Below are 12812 nucleotides of genomic sequence, written 5' to 3'. Positions count from 1 at the left end.
CTTTGCATTAATTTGAGCACCATTGAAATCTGAGTCAGGATAAATGATTTATGTTTCAGGCGTTAGCCATACTCATAATCACACAAAAGAGAAGTAGGAAATGGTCCAAATAGTGTCACAGCAACAGGTACATCATGGGGAAAGAGAAACATCTAACAGAGAAAGGTGGATGAAATATTTCAGGAGCTTGCAAATGGGACTGTAGAACAAGGAGCTGGTAACTGAAGAGGACATTCCCTTGATAAATAAAGATTGAGGGGACTGACATGAAAAACGGCTGCTTTGAAGACCAAGTACACCAGAAAGATTTTGAACTCTGTAGAGTTTCCACCTGAATCTATAGTTTCAGACCAACATGCTTCTCCCTAACTTCTCTTCACCTTTCTTCCCAACTTTGTTTTCAGTTGTTAAACATGGGAGAGGCAAAAATGTAGGCGGTAAACAGATGTGATGGCATCAGACTATGGAGGTGGGTCTGCCATACAGCTGTAAGTAAGGTGGTGGTTATGTAAAGGGGAGAAGTGGCAGATGGGAGGGAGGAGCTCAACCTTTTTGTCACGTGCCACTTTTGCTCACCACAGTCTCCTCCCTGCCATGCTCCCAGACCAAATGTAAGCTTGGCTGGGGACTGGTGGATGGTGAGCCAAAGCAGTGAGTAGCAAAGGGTTCAGTACCCCTTTCCCCCACCTGCCACTCTTCTGCTTGAAAACAGGAGCTAGAAGGGACACCCACCCCACCTTTGTCACCTTGGACACAGAGATGTCAGTGCACACATAACTCACCTAACCAATGGCTAGAAGGAGGGCCTGCCTATTTGCCCAGTCTCGGGGTCTAGCTGTTCGCTGTGCTAAATGATGTCCCACCCAGCCCTACAAAAGGAAGGTGCAGAGGCCATGTTCCTTGTTAGTCGAATGTCTTAGCTTACACTTAGCCATGCCTTTGCATTTCCACTTCACCACTGAGCTTTGCAATCTGTGAGTGTCTGCTTTATGTACCACTCAAATCTGGAAACAAAAGCCTTTGGAAAAACCAGAGTCATGAGTTTCAGTTCCTCATTGGATGAGGAGAGCCAGGATTTCCCTCTTCGCTTGAAAAGGATAGTTTTCCACCTAGACTAGGAGTAGGCACCAAAGTGTCCTCTGGTGAGCTACAGCTCCCCTGACCATTGGCCATGCTGACTGGGGCTGATGTGAGTGCACAACACCCAGAGGGCACCTTGTTGGCTACCCCTGCCCTAGACTGTGTGACCTTACCTTCAGGCATCATTAAATCTTTCTGCAAAGGGGTATGTTACATAGATTGATGCTGGAACCAGCAATGGGTTCTGTCTCAACAAAATCAGGCTTTGAAGTCCTAGCTCCCAGATTGCTGCATGAGACTTGCCCTCAAACAGTCTGCCGCCCTGCTCTACCTCACTCATACGAGCTGGCAATACTGAGGAGGTTCCCGGCTTTCAAGTGTGCCTCACGCTACTCATCATCCAAGTGCTCAAAGACTGCCTGTGTGACTCACAATCACACACAGGTCATCTCCTCAGTGCAGCACACATAAAAAAGTGTTGCTGAAGAACATTAAAAGCAGAGACACAAGCATTTTGCACATGTCTCCAAGCACATTTACTCACTGATGCAAATAGCACATTGTCTTCCAGGAATCTGACACACAGAGAGATTCTCAGAGGAAGCCACAACTTGCTATGGCAGAAGACAGCTAACGTAAGATTTGTGAGAAGGCTGCTTTGTCCCTTCATTTTTACCTGAACTAACCCTCACATTCCACAGTTTGCCCAACGTAAAATGCACTTAAAGTTAATAGAATCAAAGATAGCCATTAAATCATTACGAAACATGATGTGGAAAAATATGTCCTATATTGTATGCAAATAGCAATCTCAATTCTTCTGAGTAAGGGTTTTTATGTACCCAAAATGGAAAGACACAGGCACAAAAGAGAGGCATCAAACAGGCTTGGGGAATCTACAAAATTTGCCAAAGCACAAAAATCTTAGAGGAAACCCCGCCTTAAAAAACAAAAACAAAGATGACTGAGTATGCTAGGTGGGCATGGAATGCTGACTTTTGGGGGTGGGGTGGAATGGAAAACCAAGAGGGGATTGGAATTGTGTGTCTGGATGAACTAAGGATGCAACACTAGCCATGCATGTTTGGGTGTAAGAACAGAATAACACTTCTTCTGGGGTAAACATCCATAGGATTGCAGAGTAAATTCTGCACTATTTCCATTTAAAAAAAAAAAAAAGTTTTATACAGTTGTATAAGATGACTACTGGAAGTCGAACCAATATAACTGATCGCCTAACTTCTGCAACTGACTTTTTTTTAAGGATTAGCTAAGTGCAGCTATTGTCTCCTTGCTAAACGTTTCTTGGAATGAAAACTACTAATACAGATAAGCCTTGCTAGAGATTCAGTTAAGGAAAATGGCATCTTTGTATGACTACTACACAGATGGGTACACCCACTAGTGAATTATTTAAAAATAATTCTCTCCTTTTTTTTTCTGCGATCCAGTCATAACATTGTTTAGGGTTGTTTTTTTCCTGAAGAAAATTATAGTAAGAGATAGAAAGCTTAACAGCCAGATCTTTAAAACACGGAATGAGTCACAGTTTAACATCTCAGTTTGGCCTCAAATGCACCAAATGAATAGAAAAAAAATCCAGGTGAAGTTATCTAGAAGCTGAACATGTTTGCTTCAGAACAGAAATGAGCTCTTTTCTAAATTAACATTATTATTAGCAGATGAATGCATGAACCAGATGTTACATATAAAACATTGTTGTGAAGTACTGAGTCGCACAAAATCCATGTTCACAGCCCAGTAATTGTATATCATAAACTGGTATCTAGGGAATGATGTGAAAGTTAATTTCTGATGCCTGCAGTTCAAGACACTGGGATATTTTATAAAAGAAAATACTTATAGTGAGTTAGCTCCCTTTCCACATTAGAAAACCGAGTCTGATATTTTTCCATACTACTGGCTTTGTATGATTTCTAGGTGAACAGAAAACACTGACAAATCCATGCCTTGCTTTTGACCACACATAGGATAACTTCATCATTCTATATAACTTCAACCTGCAAAGCTCAGAGCAGTGGTTCCCAATCTTTTCCCACCACTTGAAAATTGCTGAGGTCTTCATGACACACACTCCATGCCTGTTGTAGCAACTGAAATTCCACAGAATGCAAATAGTAATACAATAGACCACAATATGAGACATAAAAGAAGCAATAAGAATGCAATTACAAATCTATATGGCTATTCAGTGTGATGGACATGCCATATCCCATCTTCAACCACAAACCTAGACATGCCACAGACCAAGGGAATGAGGCTTGAGAATCACATTTTGCGATTCTTGGCTTAATAGCCTGTTAAAATACACATAGCCAACAAAAACAGCAAGTATGTGTATTGCAATACAAATAGCATTGCATTAATGCAAATGTAGGTGTTCAGATATTATTATTCTTTGGTGATCACTCGTAGCCGAGTAAGATTGTCTTCCATAAGCATGGTTTTAACAATGAGTCCGTAAATGACTGTGGAGGCCAATTCTGGATCCACACGTCCTTCCACAGTGGGGACATTGGTTTCTGGGTGGGAGTTGATCACAGTGTGGATTTGCCAAGTGTGCCTTCCTCTTAGCATGTTTCTCCCTTGCATCCTGAGTTTGAGTGTCTTCAAAGCCCATGACACCTTTGGTAAAGGCTGTTCTCCAACTGGAGCACTCGCAGGCCAGTGTTTCCCAGTTGTCAGTGTTTATACTACATTTTTAAAGATTTGCTTTCAGACAGTCTTTAAACATCTTTTGTTGACCACCAGCATTACGCTTTCCATTTTTAAGTTCGGAATAGAGTAGTTGCTTTGGAAGACGATCACCAGGCATCCACACAACATGACCAATCTAACAAAGTTGATGTTGAAGAATCATTGCTTCACCGTTGATGGAATCTTTCGAGGAGTTGGAGATGGCATTTATAAGTGGTCCATGTTTCACAAGCATATAATAAGGTTGGTAGTACAATAGCTTTGTAAACAAGCATTTTGGTTTCCCTGCGAATGTCCCGGTCCTCAAACACTCTGCACTTCAATCAGGAGAAAGCCACACTCGCAGAGCTCAGGCGATACTGGATTTCGGCATCAATGTTGGCCCTTGTGGAAAGATAACTACCTAGGTAGGAGAAGTGATTGACATTTTCCAATGTTACACCATTGAGTTGGATTTGTGGTGCTGTAGAGGGGTTATTTTGTACTTGCTGGTACAGCACTAAAGGTGTTCAGGTACAGCTGCAGTCACAATAAGGTGACCACAAGACAACAATTTCTCCAGGAAGCATGACTGTAAATAGATCAGCTTTATCTCCTGGGGCACAAGTAGCATCTTAAAAATCCTGTCCCTGTATTGTAAACGTATTACAAATTTATTACAAACTTTAGAAATACTTTAAAAAATCTGATCCTATTCCCTGCAACCTACCATCCCTGCGATTAGTAGGTGCCACGTTATCCAGAGACCATCCTTTCCTTTTCCTTGACTGCATCATGGGGATTGTGAAATCGTAGCTACTAGACAATAAACTCTGCTTTCCCCATTCCTCTCTACTCTTCTTTTCTCCTCCAACCCCTCCCCTCATTGTTAGTTGTATAAATATGCCTTACCAACCCATTCTTTTCTCACTTCCCTCTCTTCAGCCACTGGGAAGCCACTTCTGAACACCTTTTTCTTCCTCTTCTCTTGTTTGTCCCCAACTGAACCGGTCCTTTAATTTTTTTTGTTCCTGTTGCTAACATCTAAGCCACTTGATGAATCCACAGTGGATAGCATAAAACATCGCTCCATGTGTTCCATAGGAACCTAGTAATGTCATCAGTGTTACTTATTGTTGGCGTATCCCTAATTTTGTATATTAAGCTGTTTCTGTTATCACTTTGGAAAGCCTCTGTAATCATCAGGCTTTGATGACACTGACTTGTTTCCATTTGTTGAAGTTTAGCTTTCCAGAGACAGTGGTACCTCGGGTTACATACACTTCAGGTTACATACGCTTCAGGTTACAGACTCCGCTAACCCAGAAATAGTACCTCGGGTTAAGAACTTTGCTTCAGGATGAGAACAGAAATCGCACGGTGGCGGTGCGGCAGCAGTGGGAAGCCCCATAAGCTAAAGTGGTGCTTCAGGTTAAGAACAGTTTCAAGTTAAGAATGGACCTCCGGAACAAATTAAGTACGTAACCAGAGGTACCACTGTTTTGCATTGAAAAATAACTTGTTTCAACTTCCTTTGCTTTACATCGGTTGCTATGCAACACATGATGCTGTTTTTGAAGAGAGAGATGCCTTGTTAATTTATAATGCTTTAACAGAAAGAGCCAAACTAGATATCTGAACCTTATAATCCAGTTACAGGTATTTGGCATATAGTGTCAATCAGTTCCTTAACAAAGAAAAAACTACTAAGTGCAATTATTGTAGTTAATCAGAAACTACAGTATTTACATGAATCTAATGCTCACCTTTTTTGGCAAAATTACATTGCAAAAATTAAGGTGCACATTAGATTCAATGGCACATTAGACTTGAGAAAAGACGGCAGTATTTTATATATTTTATATATCTTCTAAACCACTTGTTTGTAATCCTAATGAGCTGCCGAGGAGTTGCAAGCTACATTGGAATGGGACTTTTAGCAAAAAAAACTAGGGGAACATTATAAACTAGGGGAACATATATATATGAGCAATTATTTTAGCATTATATTCATTTGTTCAAAACATTTATGAACTGCCTCTTTATTACTATTATTATTTTTAAAAAACATTTCCAGAGTGGCTTTAGTTTACCTAAATCAAATAGAACATGATATATTACAATATCATTGGACAGGAATATAGAACAAATAATTATTTGCAGTGTTGCTTGCAGTAGAAACATAAATTAATTAATTAAATGACTTTCCTATTATAATTAATAGTGGGTTTAGTGAATCACGTGACATGCTGAAAATCAAAAAAAAATATCCACACACGGTCCTTCACAGGGAGGAAATAAAATAGTGGCCATTCTCTCTATAAAAACCGCCCAAGTATGAATTATTTCTACCATGACACACTTTCAAAATACCTGTGCAGTCCAATGGGACTTATTCCCAGGTAACAGGGTACAGGACTGCAGCCTTAATTCTTCCAAGAACAAAAACTTTTGCTTAAAAAAGACCAAGGTGCTGCAATCCTTTCTCATCTGGAAGTCGGTAGCAATGCTCTCATTGATTTGAAAGGATCAGCATTCCACTCAGGAATGCATTTCAGAGAAAATTCTATATCTAATCTAATATGTGAAGAGACTTCTTTCAGTGACTCATGGTTTCCAGCGGGAGAGAAATGGGTGGGGTGGGGTAGGGAGAAGGAAAAGGGCAGAGGAAAGCAACAGCACTGTTCCACCTTTACTTTCACCTCCTGGCAGAAGTCTAGCAGGGTGCTGAAGTAGGTGCTCCACCTGCCTTCACTCTCCCCCCCCCCGCCTCCTCTTTACTGTAGGATTTCAGCCTTACAAGTACTTAAAAATCAATAAAGAGCAGGATCAATGAAAGATAACATTGTGTGTGTAACACCTCTGAAATAAATGGATCCTATTTTATTGGATCCAGACTTACCGTAGTCACATCTACTTAGTCATCGTAAGTAGCTCTACTGATTGTTGGTATACAAATTTAATAACTAATAGTAAATAATAATAATAATAATAATAATAATAATAATAATACTGAAATCAAAGGGATGACCGGCGAACGTTCTTTGCAGTGGGTCTTCTCTAGGCATGACTAATGTATGGTTGGTATCCATCTGTCTCAAGATACAATGGAAGAGTGTGCCTTTGGGGCTGAAGTCAAACCATTGGAGTTACAGCGCCTGCTGTGGTCGTAGAGACTGATACGGGAGAGATATGTTTTGTTGCAGCTGGGGCAGATGGATGAAAGTGTCCAGTTGTGCTGATAGGTGTACCATGGCGTTTTTCTCTCTGTCCTTCTCCCAGTGGTCATTTTGCCTCTGGTCTAACAGTGACTAACAATGCAATCCTAACTGTGTCTACTGTTACTCCCAGGCCTTAGTTTGGATCAAACCCAAATATTATTAAAACCCACATGCAGAACTCCCCCCGGACAGGAATTACAGTGGTACCTCAGGTTACATACGCTTCAGGTTACACAATCCACTAAGCCAGAAATAGTGCTTCATGTTAAGAACTTTGCTTCAGGATAAGAACAGAAATTGTGCTCTGGTGGCGCGGCGGCAGCAGGAGGCCCCATTAGCTAAAGTGGTGCTTCAGGTTAAGAACAGTTTCAGGTTAAGAACGGACCTCCAGAACGAATTAAGTACTTAACCCGAGGTACCACTGTAAATTGGTAAACCTTCAGCATTGTGCAGGAAGAAAACTGTCACCATTTAGCCAAAACAAACGCACACACAAATATTAAAGGGTCTGAGACAAAGCTTAACTTTGTTGCTGCTTAAATGAATGGAAGTGGGCATCTTTTGTGTGAGAGTAGCAATGCAGGGATTTCAGAGAGCTGCAATAGTTCCCTTTTCTACATTTACCACCCACTTTCACAGCTACTGGAACCTTTTATCTCCCAGCCTCCCACACAAGCACTCCCTTCCTTCCCTCCCCACCCTCCCAAGTAGGAACTGAAGCCAAGGCTGGTGGGCTTATCTCCATTCTACAAGGCGGATGAATGCTTGCCAGCAGCACTGAAAGGTAGCTCAGGATAAGAAATTACAGGTCTGTGGTTCACACAATTATTAAAGAACTTTGAAAATTAGCATGGCAATGCTGTGCGTAGCTCCCGTTCTGCATCTTTTCGGTTCCTTGTTATTGTAAGAGGGGCTAGGTGGATATTTTTAGCCATAGAAAGGCAAATCCATCTGCAGTAGAAGGTTTCCAAGGAAACTGAATAATTGAAATATGTGTTGAACTAAGATCTGCTTCTACCAATTTCTCTTGATTACGGGAGCTGCTCCCACACGGCGTCTATTCACTGAATTCGGGCTTGTGGGAGAGCCGAGTTTGGGAATTGCTGGGAAGAGAAGCGGAGTCAGAGAAGAGGCTCACAGACTGTGTACACATGTCATTTTATTCTAGAATCAACGGAAATCGAGTACCACCCCCCACCCCCCGCACACAATCTGGACCTAATGCAAATTTGTTGCCCCTAAAATGCGCTTATTGAGGGACAGGTTTCATTCTGAAAATAATAGCTGGCTGCAGATCGATTCTGCATTACTATACTACAATGTGTCCACTTGAAAATGGGGAAGCAGTGAGCCTGGCAATGGAGCCACACCTGTCCAATGGCATTGGGGGTGAGAATATACCAAGAGTGGAATTACCACTTCCTTCCTCTCTCACCTGGGGCAGGTACAGGGAGGAAATGATATGGATAAGCTAATCAAGCATATCAGGTGACCACACCCACCCTTGAGGATGCCAGGATCTAGACTCAATCTAGATGGAAAGTAGCAAATTGCAGATGAGCATGAATTATTCCTGATTGAGGAAAACGGTGTTTGTTTGTTTATTTTTTGGTGCTACGAATGGGGTAGTGTACGCAGCTTGACTCTGAACAGATAAATGTTAAACTAAATACTACTAAAGGCATTTGAAATATAAAAAGGTAAGCATTATAAGTAATGGGGGGATCCATTAAAATTATCTGTAAATTGAAAAAAAGTTGGCATATGAAAGGGGGGGGGGGATGCAGAAAGGGGAAGGGAAATGCCAGGATTTTGAACAAGTATTGGACCACTGCTTTTGACAGAGTTTAACAGAAATACTAAATAATGATCACATTTAATATTTAGCTGGGTCCCCCCAATATATTTTTAATATTTAATTGCCCTCCCACACTTCTCCCACACTTCTCCCACATGTGTGTTTATGTGGTGAGGGATGGGGTAATGTCCTTTTAAATACTTTCATACCCAGATTTTTTTCTTCTCCTTGTGGGATTTTTTTCTTTTAGACTTCTCTCAATCTTTTTTACATTATGAGCTTTATACCGTGTTTTCCTGTAATGTTTTTTTAAATGTGTCTAGATCCAGCCTGAAACTCCTTTGCTCCCAGGCAGCATCAACAATGGTCTGGGATGACTGGCTTGTAGTCAAAAACCCCTGGAAAACACCAGGTTGGTCAAGGCTGCTCTAAGGATTATTACCATATACTGTAAGTCACTAGGAGCTCCCTTCTATTGAACCAGCAACAGAAGAAGATAAAGATTTATCAAAATACTGTGTGTGTGTGCATGCGTGCGATACTTTGCAAATGTGAATATTCTTTTAGACAGAGTACTCTATATACATTAAAAAGAAGTAGCAGCAAAGACTATGCACAGTACAGATGATAGCAGGCAGCTTTCCCAGGCTCAAAGGGAGGCATTCAAAGTAGAGCGAAGCGCATCACGCCATGAGCGAAAGCATTTCTGTTTGCCTGGTGGAATGATCTGCCCTCTCTTCCCCCATACTCTGTTCCAGGAGGTTCTCTTGATCCCTCAAACCAATTGGGAAGGGGAGGATACAGAGGTGCGTAGGCAGAGAAGTCGGAGAGCCATGTTGTGCCATTTCATTGACTTCCAGAGAGGTCTTTGCATTGACTTCAAGAGAGCTCATTAGTTGAACCCTGCCCACAGAGTAATCCTGGGCTGAAAACAATGGGTGTGCAGTGCAACATTGTACATTGCAGTGCCTAATTGAGTGAGAACTATACAACCAGTGCTGGTGTTCTGGCCTGCATAATGTATAATATGGCCTGTGTCATTTGCAAGAATTTACTTATACAGTGGTACCTTGGGTTACAGATGCTTCAGGTTACAGACTCCGCTAACCCAGAAATAGTACATCGGGTTAAGAACTTTGCTTCAGGATGAGAACAGAAATCGCGCGGCGGCAGCGGCAGGAGGCCCCATTAGCTAAAGTGGTACCTCAGGTTAAGAACAGTTTCAGGTTAAGAACGGACCTCTGGAACGAATTAAGTACATAACCAGAGGTACCACTGTAGTCCATCTAGCCATTACTGTCTGTTTTGAGGGGCAGAGGCTCTCTTGGGTGAAGATCCCATCCTACCTCTGGAAACAGATTGTATTAGGTGGGTGATACAAGGGATCTTTGGCATGGGACCATTTGTATGCAAAACATGAGATCTATTACTATGTTATGGCGCACAGAAAAGGATTAAAGAATGAGGACCATCTTCATATTTAAAGCTGGGATTCATTGCAATATTTCTGTGCATGCCCACCAGAAGCACTCTTCATATGAATTGTACATCCTTGTGCATTTGTTTTTCCTTAATTTATTATTCATAGATAGAATGTTTCCCATCAGCATTTTGATTTTGATACATTAACTGGGAAATGCACCAGTTTCAGTACCGAGAAATGCCATTACAGAAAGGGAGTGCATTTCACTTCACATCTTCAGCTTCCTGCTGCATGATTTTCTCTCTCTAAAATACTCACTCTTTTGATGCAATACAGTACAATATTGTGTCCATTTTAATAGGCAGCTATTTGACACTATACAGGCACATTCATAGAATCACAGACTTGCAGAGTTGGAAGGGACCCTGAGGATCATCTAGTCCAACCCCCTGCAATGCAAGAATATGCAGCTATCCCATACAGGGATCGAACCTGCAACCTTGGTGTTAGCAGCAGCATTAGATATAAGCTCCCACTCCAAATTATACCAGGAGTTGACAGCGCTCCTAGGAACGCTATGTAGGTCAGTGTATGTTGTCCCAGTACATGTGGTTGCACAATAACCCAATTTTAACTGCTGAACCAGTATTGTCCATTGCCATGATTTAAATTAGTGCACCGAACAGCAAACATGGCAAGCTGATGTGTTTTTCCGCTGGTTTTAGCCACTGAAATATCAGTGCTAGAAAATCTGTGGTGTTTCAAATCAATAGTAATCCACACTAAGCGGTACACTAAACTGTTAAATGCCTTATTTTGAATAGGGCAACTAAAAGGATTGTATTTTCATTTCCCTTATGAATTATGAGGGAGTGGGATATTCATTCAAAAACTGAAAGCACGATGAAACCCCTTAAAGCCACTGACCACTAGATGTTGTTTCCTCACTTCTTCCAATGGCACGTTTCTGAATTAACAGCCTAAAGAGCCCATATCTTGACCAAATGTTACATCATCAAATGCAGTGCTTTTTTTCCTAGGCCTAAAGAAACACTCTTTTGATTTCCCAGCACTTGTCTTTTTGCCGTGATCATAATATCTACAGTCTAGCAAAAGCTTTTACTGTGCACCTCGCTATCTGTGTCCCCTAACTGCTCCACCTTCACTTAAGACGGACAGCTTAGCTCACACGTTAAGAAAGTTGCCAGAGAGATTTGGAAGAGCTACAGATTTTTACTGTATATGGATTGCTTACTGGAAGAGATGTACACACAGGAAAGACTAGCAAATTGCTAAACTGCCTGAAAGCCATTAGCACTGCGCAGGCTACACCAAATGCGCACGCAAGCATTTTATACGACGCAGACAATGCTCAAGGACTTGTGCAACAAGAACAACAAAACCATCTGCTTGGTCCTCTCTCCCTTCCCCCACCCCCTTGAATTACCTGTGATCGGGATTCTGTTATTTCAGCTCCGTCAAGGCAGACTGAAAGGTTCACTCCTTCTTCCACCAGCCATTGAGCGGTGGTCAGCCAATCAGAGACAAGACATCCTGGCATCCTCTGGAATGCTCTCTCTTCCTCTGCCTCCTCCCTTCTAGCCAGTTCTGTGCAAACCATGCTGGGGAGGGGGTGGGGAGAAGGAAGATAAGCAAAGCCAAGGCAAAACATGCTGAAACCCAAAATAGGAAGAGGGGGGATTTCTGCACTGAGAAAATGGCCAAACCAAACATTTTCCTAGTTAGCTATTGCTAAGGAACCGATACAGTATTATTGTTTTCTATGCCCAAAATAAATCATCCTGTCAGCCAAGGAACGCTTTATAGGTAGGCAGCAGGAAGCGAACTAGAAATATGAGGAAAGTGTTTGGATGCAAATCAATAAATTAATCATTCGCACGAAGCCATGGCACCGGTCACCAGATTTCAGAGCAGTAAATTTCAGCAAACCAGTGCTGGCAGCAGCCTTACTGTTTTAATGAAGCTACCCAAAACTGGGTGGCTGAAATTCCATGAACGGGAATCCAGCCCTGATGTCACTAACATATGGATCATTTAAAAACTGGTTGCAGGTTCTGTTTTAAATCCCTGTTATATCAGCAAGCTAAATGCAGTATTATCTTTTTAAAAAAGAAAAGAAAGGCAAATGAATAAAAGCATTCAACAGTGCATTTTACTCTCTCCCTCTGCTGCAATGGAAAATTTTGATTGATGAACCTGACTTGAAACATTAGGTACTTTTATATAGAAAGCAGCAATGCAGTCAGCAACTCCAGACACCGAAGCACCAAATGCCTGGGAATCCAATAATTCCATTGATATGGCACAATATGTGAGAAATACTGCATAAAGGCATTATTGTAATGAGTGGCATTCAAATAAGTTTTACTCAGGGTAGACCAGCTGACATTAATGGACCTAACTTAGTCATGTGTAGTAATTTAAATTCCTGTAACACTTTACACCACAAATGTTCCTATTAATTTTTGTTCTGCCTATGTTGTGCTATAGCCCGCCCTTACAGCAATAATGTGGCATTGGAGAAGCATCGCAGAACAAACTGAAGCAGAATAGACCCACCACTAACGCACTA

The 12812-nt window shown here is 41.5% G+C and overlaps 1 protein-coding gene across 2 annotated transcripts in view; it reads right to left on the bottom strand.

Annotated features, from left to right (window-relative positions):
- The window catches only part of CSRNP3 (cysteine and serine rich nuclear protein 3), an 89740-nt gene extending 77944 nt beyond the window's left edge, over positions 1-11796 (bottom strand). For both annotated transcript variants that reach the window (XM_079978674.1, XM_079978675.1), the window contains exon 1: positions 11667-11796. The gene's annotated coding sequence lies outside the window, so the exon portion shown is untranslated. The remainder of the gene's footprint in view (positions 1-11666) is intronic.
- Positions 11797-12812: the final 1016 nt, after the last annotated feature.

The sequence above is a fragment of the Podarcis cretensis genome (genome assembly GCF_951804945.1).
Source record: "Podarcis cretensis genome assembly, chromosome: 1".
In the NCBI taxonomy this organism is placed as follows: Eukaryota; Metazoa; Chordata; class Lepidosauria; order Squamata; family Lacertidae; genus Podarcis; species Podarcis cretensis.
Note: the sequence above shows the minus strand (reverse complement) of the source record. Positions and strands in the feature narration are given on the sequence as shown.